The sequence below is a fragment of the Stegodyphus dumicola genome, chromosome X1 (genome assembly GCF_044657685.1).
Source record: "Stegodyphus dumicola isolate Sdum_Otavi_A_Nest chromosome X1, ASM4465768v1".
Taxonomy (NCBI): Eukaryota; Metazoa; Arthropoda; class Arachnida; order Araneae; family Eresidae; genus Stegodyphus; species Stegodyphus dumicola.
The window spans coordinates 195257030-195269315 of record NC_140780.1 but is presented as its reverse complement, the minus strand read 5'-3'; the positions used below and the strand labels follow the sequence as shown (position 1 = coordinate 195269315).

The 12286-nt window shown below is 32.2% G+C and overlaps 1 long non-coding RNA gene across 1 annotated transcript in view; it reads left to right on the top strand.

Moving 5' to 3' along the window:
• Positions 1-9019, top strand: part of LOC118191269 (uncharacterized) — a 435608-nt gene extending 426589 nt beyond the window's left edge. Inside the window, exon 4 of the long non-coding RNA XR_015038557.1 lies at positions 8892-9019. This is a non-coding gene — a long non-coding RNA (uncharacterized LOC118191269). The remainder of the gene's footprint in view (positions 1-8891) is intronic.
• Positions 9020-12286: the final 3267 nt, after the last annotated feature.

Here is a 12286-nt window from a genome sequence, read left to right as displayed (position 1 = left end):
GAGTGTAGATAGGATACGTGGCTACCACAAGTTGTTAAAAGCCAACATCACATCCAACTAAATCATACAGGTATTTTTGCTAATTCCTTCTGCGATTTTCTTTAATTATTTTCACTAAATTGTTCAAAGCATCTATTGTGTTTTTAACACAGGTGAATTCGTATTGAAGTGGATTTAGAGGGTCGTTACTGATAAGGTGATGAGTCAGTCTTTGAGCCAGCAGTTTATGTAAAATCTTGCTCCAGGCGAATATGTAACAAATCGGGCGGTAGGCACGCAAATCTGATTTGACCTTCCCTTCTTTTGGGGATAGAAATAAGTTCGCTTTTTTCCCAAGAGTCTGAGAAATAACCCAGATCAAGACATGCATTCATGATGTTGAGGAACAAATCATTATTTGTCATATACAATTCTTCAACACATTCCAGTGTGATGCTGTCTAGGTCCGGTGCTAGCCTCTCCTTGGCTGATGCGATAACCGCCCTGATCTCGTCGCAGATGAAACTGAGATCATTGGGGGTGTTAAAAAGAGAGGACTCTGCTTTTTCTCTGATCAGTTTGTGGTAGGATCATCATTCGGAAAGTGATATTCCACAATGTAACTAATTGTCTCTTGAACATCTTTTGTTAGAGTGCCATCATTTTTATGGATTTGACAGAGTTGGAGTGGAGCTAGACTCTCCTTGGCACTTGTGCAGTAGATGCCGAAGGGAGAAGTGGGTTAGATAATTTCCCAATACGAATTCCAGCTCGTTAATTTTGCTTTGTAGATGTTGCGGTTATAGAGCGTATCTTCTCTCTTGTAGATTTGTCTTAGCCTTGCTCTTTCCTCTTCACTCTAAGTTTGGGATTGGCACTTCCTCCTCCAAGCTTTGACTTTCTTCCTCTGTATCGAAAAAGCATGCTCAACCAAGGGTGATTATTTAAATGAAGCCGGATACATTTCCTTGACTTTTCGTTATCTTTAAATGCTTTGTGCAATGCTTTAGTTACCATATCGATTTTCCTGCTTATAGCTGCTGTTGAGTTGAGGCTGCTATTTTGCTAGAAGCCATCTGATAGTTTTATCCGAAAGTCGATCCAGTTTGTGTTTGTTACTTTGGAATTTGGATTAGTATGAAACGTCAACGTATCTTCTGACACTTCATAAGTGATTTTTCGATGGTTGCTCAAAGTCATCCCATCTTCAATTATCCAGTTTTGGATTTTCAGGTTTCCATAGCATCTAATGAGGGTAAGGTTCACTCATGACGCCCTTCTATTGGCGGTACAAGTAACCAGATTCGTTGAATCGTTACAGACAGTAAAGCCTGTTGTAGCCAAAACGTCACAAATCTGGATCTCTCTGAGGGCCATGTGTAATGGCGCCAAAGGGGATTTTTACATTAATTTCACCGGAAAAGGTAACCGTGGTTATCTACATATTTTCTGACGATACAGCTCATGCTGTTCAGAATATCATCGAGCGGCCTGAAGAGTACACTGTACCTAAAATTAAAGGCGTACTTCCTGAAATCAGAACAGCTACAGAGAACTCCGTGTTATGAATCTCTAGAGCAGAGAGACCTAGGTTTGTAACAATTATTGCTGCTTTCGGATTAACGCTTGTTGTGCACTTCCGATATTTCATATGGAATCCCGTAATTTCCCCTTTGTACTGATACGGTTCTTGGATGCAAGACAAAATCGTGTCATCATTCAGTATCTTTGCACTTAGTTGAATAACTGACAGAGCTGGGTATTCACTTAAGAGATTCGTATCTTACCCATAATTGATTTTTCGTTTGAATATTTCCATTTCTCTCTTCGTACAGTTGTACGATTTCAACTTACGTCGTGATTGACCTTTAATCCGAGTTTGAAACGATCATTAGCCTTTTTGCAGGTTATACAAACACTTTTATTTGCTGTACAAGCAGCTTTTAACTCTTCTCACTTAGAGCATTTTGTTTCTTACTTGCAATTCCGCTTCGTATGTTCATACCAGAAGCAGCAGTGGCAATGCGTCACATTGAATACTATTAACCTTATAAATATGGAGAATAAATTCATTTGGTAACATAAAATAAAACATCATTTACAACGAAAAGAAAAAACTGCAAATAACTGAAGAAAACGGATTATCAGAAATGAAGAAACTAAGTTACAAATGGCATTAAAAAACAGTATTCACAAGTAAACATGAATAACGTCATTCATTTCGACTTTGCCTAAAAAACATCGGTTTGAAGCTTGCTTTTTACTGTACGCAGTTTTTATAAATTTCGGATTAATAACAGTTATATTATGAACTGTTGTGGATAAGAACAACTCCCAAACGCTATAATGTCATCTATTATAACTGTTGTTATCTTTTGCATTTTTCTTCTTCTATTTACATTTTCCGTATATTGTTGGTGCTACGCTAATATTCCTGATAGTAATTTTGTTTTTTATCTCTCTGCAATAAGCCAATTTAGCACATTTCTTAGACCAGGCTGGTTAATCCTCCTCCGGTTAATAGAAGGTAATTGCAAGGCAATTGCAATGTATTCTTGAGTATTTTTTATACTTTTTTACTTGTAAGAAAGAAAGAAATCTTTCTCCCAAAAGAAGAAAAAAAAAAAAAAAGAAGAAGAAGAAGAAAGAGAGATAGAAGCAAATGAATGTAAGCACTTTTAAGAATTTATTATTTATAAGAATGCTTCATCTATTTCAAATTATTGTTCTAAACAATCATGTAAACTTTCGAAGCGTAAATAAACGGCTTGGTTTCACAGTTGCCGGCAAATAGGAACAATTAATCCTGAAAATAATCTGAGTTGAATCAGACTAAAAATCTTATCTTTCGTGCCTTACATGATGTTACAAAGACGCACATATTTTGAAGCGTGATCATTACTCAATTTCAAGACTAACCATTTGAAAACTTTTAATGCTAAAACAGAAACTAAACTATTTTTAACACTTTTTAATGAACAGAAGGAGTGAGTCTTTAATTATTGCGCAATTCAAGAAAAGAGCCTATCTTGACAAATATGTGATTTATAAGTTAATATCCAATTAGCTAAACAGCTGCTAACTGTTAAAATATTCATAACGTGAACAACTTAGTATCGCTATTAATTAACTAAAGCCAAATTAGTGACTAGGTGAGAGTATCTCATGTTTTATAGCGATATAAATCTTCAGCGAGCTCTGAGGGTTCGGGGGGAAAAAAGGGGGCTTTGACTGAGCAACAAATATTGAGTATATAGAATGGTCGTAATGGAATATTAGATCTGTCAACCATGAAATATGTTGCGCCGTGAGGGAGTAAAAGCAATTAAAGCCATTTTCGGGGCATTGTAATAACTTTTGTCGTCAGGAGTCGTCAAGTAAGCTGGAGAGATTGGTTAAAAAGAGTTTGAAGCCAATTACCGATTGTGGCTGCCAGTGTCATATCAAAGGTTACAGCGTCCAATCTATTTATGTCCAGCTTTACGCAAAGTTTTAAGTGATTAACATTGTGTATATCGGGGTTAATTATCAGTATCGCTTTGGTATATTCTGCCACAAAGGTTAATTTTGGTAAGTGTGTTGTTTTCGGAGAAATTAGCACCCAATACATGAAGCTTTTGGTGGCAGTTTCGCTTATTGCTCTCTTTCTGTTTTTAGATCCGTTATCTTTCTGAGATTTTTGCTCATAATTTATCACTTCAAACAAATTACATCTCATAATTGGTTATGTATGGCATTTAATAGCAAACTGGGAGCGATATATGTATATTTTTAATTTGATAAATTGACACAACTCTATATTCCGCTCATTCTCTCCTCAAATACCGATAGTTATCTCTCTCTCTATATATATATATATATTTATTACTATTTTGAGTTTTTTGTTATGAATTCCATTACAATTTAAAACTTCTACTAAATTCTTTTTCCATAATTTTATCTCAATCTACTAAAGAATTAACTTTTAATAAGGTTCATTTCAGAGTTTTTCTCTTCATTTCTTAGGATGTATATATATAATAGTACTTTAATAACTAATTCTTTCAGTGTATAAATAAATAAATATACAGTATGTTTATTATAGTACAGTTATTATTGTACAGTATGTTTATTACGATAATATATATATTATCATAATAAACATACTGTAGGAATATTTTATCATTAATATAGAAACGCTTAGCTTTCTTCTTCTTGTTTAGTTTTACCACGACAGATTTGTGGTTAAATGAAATTTGATATCATACTTTGCAAATGAGTATTAATATTCAATCACACACCTTCTTTTCTGTCAGTCTTCTCTCTCTCTTTTATTATACATACATTTAAGACTTCAAACATAACTTGAGTGCCTCTTTTATTATAGGGATGATGCTTTATATTATAGGGATGATCTAGCAGTGAAGTAAAACAATTATAATAGTACTAAATATCGAAAAATGAAGTGTAGCGCAATTTATTTTATTTGCATTATTCAGTGAAAGCTATGATAAAAAACTATGATGTAAAATGATGCAGATAATTTCTTTTCCAAGTTTCTTTTACTAATAAAGATAGCTGATAGTTCCAATCGAAGGATAATTGTTTTTGTAGACGAAGAGAAATAGTTGAAGTAAAACGATTTACTTTAGTTTTCTTGATTTTAAAATTTCATTTAAAGTCATTTATTTTAAAGTAGAAAATAAATTTCTAGTGTTATCGACAAATAAATTGTTGTTTGCAACAATAAAAAATAGTAAAAAAATGCATTTAAAACTAAGAAGCCATTAAAAAATCAGAGTTACGAAAGAGCTTGATTTAATATTGAATACTATATTTTTATTTGACAGCATAATATCCCAAATTGATTGTGAATAACTGTATGCTGTTTATGTCTAAAAAATAGCTAAAACCGCTAAAAACAAAGAAAAAAATCAATTAGTCTTATGAGCTGAATGACTATACACATTGACTGATTTATTTTCTTCTGAAAGGAGAAACTGTATCTTTCTATGAAATTTGAAAGATTCATATGTTAAATAACCTGTTATTATGATTTTGAACTGTACTATAACTTCTCCTTTCTGTATTCCTCACTAGAATGCAAATTATCTTTCAGAGATTATAAGCTGAGGATTTTGAATCTTAGACAGAGAGAGAGTTTCTGGCACTCGCGCCAGCCAATAGAATTTCGCCAGCACCATTTAAAAGGGATTATTACGGATTTTGTATTCTCTTGCAATCGATGCTTTAAACTTATAAGCCCGTAAAATTAATTGAGCCAGCATATAGCTTATTTATTTGACTGTATAGGTTTAGACTACTTTATGAACGTTTAAATTAATTTGACTGTTATTGTTTAGTTTACATCGAGACGAGAGGTGATTTATCTGTAAAACAAGTCGTGTCTTTTATGCTTAAAGTTCAGATTAAATAAAAAGGTTTTTAAAAGCTTTTCAAGTGTTTGTCATACTACTTCAGACATAACAATAACTCGCTAACTTATATAGTTGGGTTGTAGACCTTAAATTCAGTTTCCAGATCAATAGCAATCTCACAAGGTAATTCTGAAATTTTTGAGACAGGGACCGACAATATGCGCTAAAAAGCAATTATTTTAGATATGCGAATTTGTCAGATACACGAATAATAATTTGGACCAGAAAGAAAATAGACCTGAAGCTTGTCGAGGTCTGATTTTCTGCGATTTTAAAGTGAGGCTAAATCAAGAAGATTGATTTCAACGTCTACAATTAGCATATGGAAATGAGGCTACACCTTGTGTCACTGTATTCAAATGGTTTAAAGGTACAGGTTGAAGCAAGGCCCGCACCTGTGCCTCCATCCACGCATATTAGGAATCGCCAGCTACTAAGCTAAACTACTAAGCTTCAGCTCCGGGTAGCATTTCGAAGGAGAACTACATGGGAAGTTGCAGTGAATGTCTCTCAACTTTTTCCCCTGCCACCAGTCTCTCGAGAGAATTTCAACTCGCCGTGTATTTCGAGTGCCCTCTTGCTGCCCAGCTAACAAATATCCTGCACAGATAAATAACTTGCGCTTACAAATATGCAAGCAATGACATACAATGAAAGCAATGATATAGAGCAATGACACTATAAAATGTCGATAAATTTCTAAAATGGGTTTTATGCATTTCATTCATAAAAAACCTACAATTTCAAGGTATTAAGCTTGAACTACTTCAGTGTTTTTTTCTTTTTTTGCTGTCATCCAGTGTCTTGAAATCATTGAAGCTACTTTTATTTGAAAGAGTTCTGTTCAAAACTGCTTACAAAATAAATAAGGAAAACATTTATATGCATATTGCTTAATTTTCCTAAATTGTCCCACTTCTTTCATTTACACAAAAAAGTGACACGATGGAGTACCTTCCTCTGTAGGATTTTATGTTATTTAACTACTTACTATGATATGAACCTTTACTTTAACTTCTTCTTTCCGTAGACCTCATCAGAATGCAAATTAGCTGTTATCTACTTAAGTCGAGAGTTCGAATGTTTTAGAGCTAGAGCTTCTGGTAATCTCGCTTTGCAGTTACGTACTGTGGCCAGCTCTGCCAAAATTCTGTTCCAGGTTTACCCGTCTTGCTAGCCGACGTTTAGATGCCCAGCTTCTATAAATCATTTCAATAAATTAATATACTTTTATGTAAGTAAACAGTAGTAACAACTAAAAACAGATTAATTCCCATAATAAAGTTTACATTTCGTATTCATAATAACTTATACTTTTCCATGAATGCTTTATGACAGCTGAGAAGTTTTGTCCCCGCAGCTGTTAGCTCAGGAATTCGATTACTCAAAGTTACTTTCGATACACAGAAAAAAAAATTTTTTTTAGAAACAATAATTCAGAAAATTTAAGTTTATGCCACAGTAGCCTTAAATGCATTTTAAAGATATCTCGGAAATGAAGGGTAGTTTTAGGTAACAGTTGAAGAAACACGGGACTTCTTGTTAACTCAGCAAGACTCAGCTAAAGAAAAATTTTTTACCCATGTGGCAGCAACAACAAGAAGCTGTGTAGGCGATCTTGTCAAATTCATCCAGCTCCCTTATAGTTTCCCCCTCAGCGAATAGAGTAATTGGGGAATAATTCTCAAAAGCCACTTATCACTAGTGGGATCGATACAAAAATCCTGAGCTGACACTCCAGTCCGAATTAATGATGATACTCACGCACTCTGACAATCGCTCTCCCAGTGTTGAAGACATCGACAATGAGGCCCAGAGGCACCCTCTAAAATGGGTTGCATTTTAGTAGGGGGAATAGGGGATATCACTTCTGGAATAAAAACGAAAAAAGATTGATTCCCCTGCATTTGGCAATGACTGTGGGGAGGATTACCAGTGAAATATTTATACATTCTTTCATTGGCCAATAAAAAATTTGTGGAGTGAAATCATTTTGCTCAATTTTAGGCTTTAATTAAAATAAGATTATTGGTTCCGGTTTTATCGTTTTAAAAGACAGTTCATAATATTTCAGTAGTAAAAATAATTGAATTCTGAATTCATTTGATAAATGTCGTCACTAATAAAGGTCTCTTTTATAGTTTAAGCGAAACGGAGAACTAAAAACTGAAAGCGAATTTTCACCTCTATTTCTCTTTAAAAAAATCCTGTAGAAATATAGAAAAGCAATATACATACTGAATAGTAAGATTGTCCAAAAACTCATTGTTAACATTTCGTCAAACTACCTATTAACGGTTATCTATGCGTTTTATTCTCACAACAGCGAGTTAAGTTAGAATTTGGGATTTATCTACATGTGTAAATCAAATGTTACTCTTCAAACAAACATTTCAGACAACGTCGTAGTAATTTATCACTACTGAAAATAACTGAACGGGAAACGGAATTAAGAAATTTATAGAAGCTTAAAATTTATGCTTTGTGAGAATAAAGCTTGCAGGCATTAAAATATATCATAACCCCAAATTTGAGCAGCAGAAGCAGACAAATTAATAAAGTAATAAAGTTTTCATAGCTTCAAAAGATATGCAAATTAAGAGGAAAACTAGAAAATAGAAAGATTAATAATAATGCAGTACCCCCAAAAATTGTACTAATTAGGTTAAACAGCTAAAAATATCCTATTGGTATGCAGTGACACAATGCTTTCTTCATTATTAAGACAAGAGATTTTAATCACTGATGAGGCGATGCGGATATCTAGGATTAATTTTCGGATAAGGTTTACATTTTTTTTAAATAATAACATTTTCTGCATGTTATGTTTAGATAAAGATTATTTCAAGTAATATCATTTCACTATCGGTTGGTGGGGCAGACTGGTGATAGTTACCCGTGAGAAGGTAGGATAGAAAAATATCTGAAACACAATATTTTTTTTAAAAAAAGAAGGAAAAACAGATGTTTTCTAACTTGGCTTTCTCTTTCTAATTAACAAGCATGACAACATTATTCAATTGTAATTTTATTAATTAGAAATAGTTATTGATTCAGTACAATATTAGTAGCAGAACTAAATGATAGTTTTAATAAATAATGTTGATCGTGATAATTAATGTTAGTAATGTGTCAAAGTGAGATACGTTTAATATTTATCACTGATAATGAACGAAAATAAATCAACTAAATCAGGGGTTGTCAACCGGTGGTACGCAAAAAAGCAAATTATTTTTAGCTATTAAATTCAAAAATTAAAACCTCAACATTTTGACTGAGTTTTTTTCTCTAAAACTGGTAAATTTGTGCGATCTGAGCTTTTTTGAAGAGTGGTAGTGGTAGTAGTAATTTTCAGTGGTGGTACTAAAGGTTTTCAGTGTTTGTTTAGATGATACGCATTAGTCAAAAGGTTGAGAACCGCTGATCTAAATTTTCTTATGTTCATTGTGGTTGATCATTCCCTAAGCTATTCATAGCCTTGTTTTTTATTTGCAGGTATAGGAAGAATAAAGTTGCAGCAAAATATTCATAACCTCTATCATTTACAGTTTTCTCTCAGCTTGGTAAGTTTTAAGAATGCTTGATTTTTTTAAATCTTTTATCATTTCTCTTAAATCTTCAAATGTAGATTTCAAAGTACAATAAAAATTTTGTGAAAGTTATTACATGCGTTATTTATTTTAGATTGAAAACATTTATTCTCTTGAATTTTCTGATTACAAAGTGAAGTTCGGGCAATCCACTAAAAGTTGAAACATAATGGCTTGATTTTTTTTTTTTTTTTTTGTTACATCCTTAGTGCGCAAGACGATTTATCAAGCATGTTAGTTTGTTAGTTTTATTTAAGAGAACTTTCAGTCAGTCTGTTCTCCGAGAATACAGCTCAAGACCAACTACCATTGTTCAGAAGCTTTATCCACTCTGTCATTGTTGGACTTTGATCAGAGGTGCAGAATGAACACTGTAGGAATAAATGTAATAAAGACATTTAACACCAATATAATTATTCGGTAATTACTTGTGATCAGTTGCGATAAAGTAACCCTCAAGCAGTTTCTAATACCTGCAATAAACTGCACATTAAAGTTAGGAATTTATACTAAATAAATACTCTATTAAGTATACTTTAAAAAATATCTTCTAACATCACTTTAGCCCAGAATAATGCAGATAAATATTTCAAATAATTACCGAAACTTTTCCAGTTTAGCATTGCATTTATTCAAGCCCTGTGACTCTAAGATGCTTTCCAATACTTCAAATATTTAATTAAAATCAGAGTAATTAGTGCATATTCAGATACTCGAAAGTAGATTAAGTCCATTAACCCTCTTTAATTCCATCTCGTCCCTTTTCTAATTCAGCAGACTTCCTTCATCTGCAACTCGTTTCGAATAATAATCTGCATTTTCTTAGTCTATTGTAAATGTTATAATTGAAAAATTCAGAATTTAAGATCAATTATCGTTAGCATCTCCCCCATAAAAAAGTTCAATTTAGCGATTCCCATCCTATGTAGTCTTCCTAATTTTATCGCTTTCGTGTGTTTTTAATTTTAACCCACCTTGTTCAGAATTTATGGGCTCAGATTATTTTTTCTTTTTTGTTTTTACTGCACACATTTCACTACTGAAGTGCATTTATCGAGTTGCATTTGGTCATCAGGTACCCGTTTTACAATAAATATCGAAAAGTTTACTCACTATTACTTTTACTGTGAAAGCTAATTTTTCGGGTCTTTAATCTTAAGCTACTCGTTATATACCTCACGCATTTAATATTGTAATGGCATAACCCAAGAACATTATTTATAGTTAAATTCATAATGCTATATGCTTTGTCTTTGTTTATGATACTGGAACTTAACATAAGACAGCTGGCGTTACAGAAAGAATAATTTATTGCAGTGCTGTATTCATAAATTACAAATTTCTTATAGTATTATAAATAATGCTGAAGAGTTATCTATAACAAAAGGATATATAAGAAAAACGGATGCATCTTCCTTCAAGAAACTTATTTGAAACGGTTAAATGATGCACAAAAGCATTCGTTGCGCAACAAAAAGGAAAATTAGAAATTTCACTACAAACATCTGAGTATATTTTAATATAATGTAATACAGGTGAGCTTTCCTTTGCTGCATGTGATTTTAATAATAAATGCTTACCTTCCTGTTACTTTAATGTGAATTAAAGTCAGAAAGATGTAAGGGAATTATATAACTATGTTAGTATTTCTTTATTGACTGACTGTTTTTTTAATAGATTTCTAATGAAGATAGTTTACAAATGTGTAGATGCACAGAAAGTGTGAAGTTTTTACTCAAGTGCATTTTGTTAAATTATGTTCAGAAAATGAACCTCGAAGTTTTAGTTATTCGAAATTTATTAAATACTTCCTTTAATAATTTGTATTGTATTCTCTTACTAAATATATATAGTTTTGAAATCTGTATTCTTAAACTTGTTTTGTTTAGCTGAAGATTTCAAATTTTGCTTTACTTGGAAACCTGCAAATAAAAGTTCTTTGGTCTTACATGAAGGAATCGGGAGACTTGGAGAGCCTTTTAAGATTCGGAATCGTACTGGAGAAAATTTGAGGAATTACCCAATTCTAAAATTAATTGATTTAAGCATATAAAAGGCTTTATTTAGAAAGTTTACGGCCATGTACGTGGCTTTCTTTCAAGGCTTCCGAATGCTCAGTTTACTTGCTTGAGAGACTGATGCGGACACAACATGACTTGATGCACAGAAGCATTCTTATTAGTTTTTATTTCGAATTTTATTAGATTACATCGCAGTTAACCCTTTAAAATCTGTTGTGTTCATAAAGATCTTGGTAAATCCGCCATTCTACTTTGTTTCCACCATACTGGAACATCCAAATGGAGTATTCAAGGCCATTGTTGTCATATAGGAACCATTTTTATATGCAATAGTTCCCTGCGAAATGGTTGAGTTGAAAAGCCTTGATTTTAGAAAGAAAAATTCTTTCTTTATTATAAGACCAATAACAGTGATCACATGAAACTCAAGTTTTACAAACTTTATTTAAAGAATAAAAAACAAAATAACAATGTACTATTTATTGCATTCCATAGAAAGTATATATCTCATGGTGACTGTGGAGATAATAACACTCTGAGATGGTATTCAATATTTAGATATTACCAAGAAGAAATAAAGGACAATTAAGTTAAATGAATACACTTCTTGGGAAGAGTGAATTGCTGGAATTAACAAATGAAATTTTATTCGATATTTACATTACACGAATTTTACAAAGAAACTAGAAAGAACTATGGGAAGCTTCTTTTTATTTTACACTAAATGATTATAAAATGTAGGTGGATGTAAAACTTGCAAATAAATTAGTAATTTGACATTAATAAGTTTTCATTAATTAATGAATTTCGAAAGTAATTTTTAAAATATTTAAGTTTTATGCTGTTTAAAAACGAATCGAACGCAAATGATTTGTCGATTAATCAAGAATTCTCAGATAGTTAATTTGTATGGATTTTAATAACATGTTGTAATTACAGCAAGAATATATCCCCTTTATGAAGCCCAAAAGAATTAACACATATTGTTCTACACATCAGTTTCGCATTTTTTTAAAATAGCTAACTAATGCTTCGAAAACTTATCTTTTCGAATAATTTTTATAATCGAAACTGTAAGGAGAGAGAGAGTTTAACATTTTCTCCTACGAAGTGAAATAGTTTTAAATAGCGGCGCCTTCTATGTATAAAACTAGTTCTTTACCTTTTTTTTTTTTTTTTTTTGTCTTTTAATATATAGTCACGAATTTTTTTCTTTTTCATCAAACTACTTTTTTTTATCACTAGAGTCACGGAATGCAAGAACTCTAATAAGTTCACT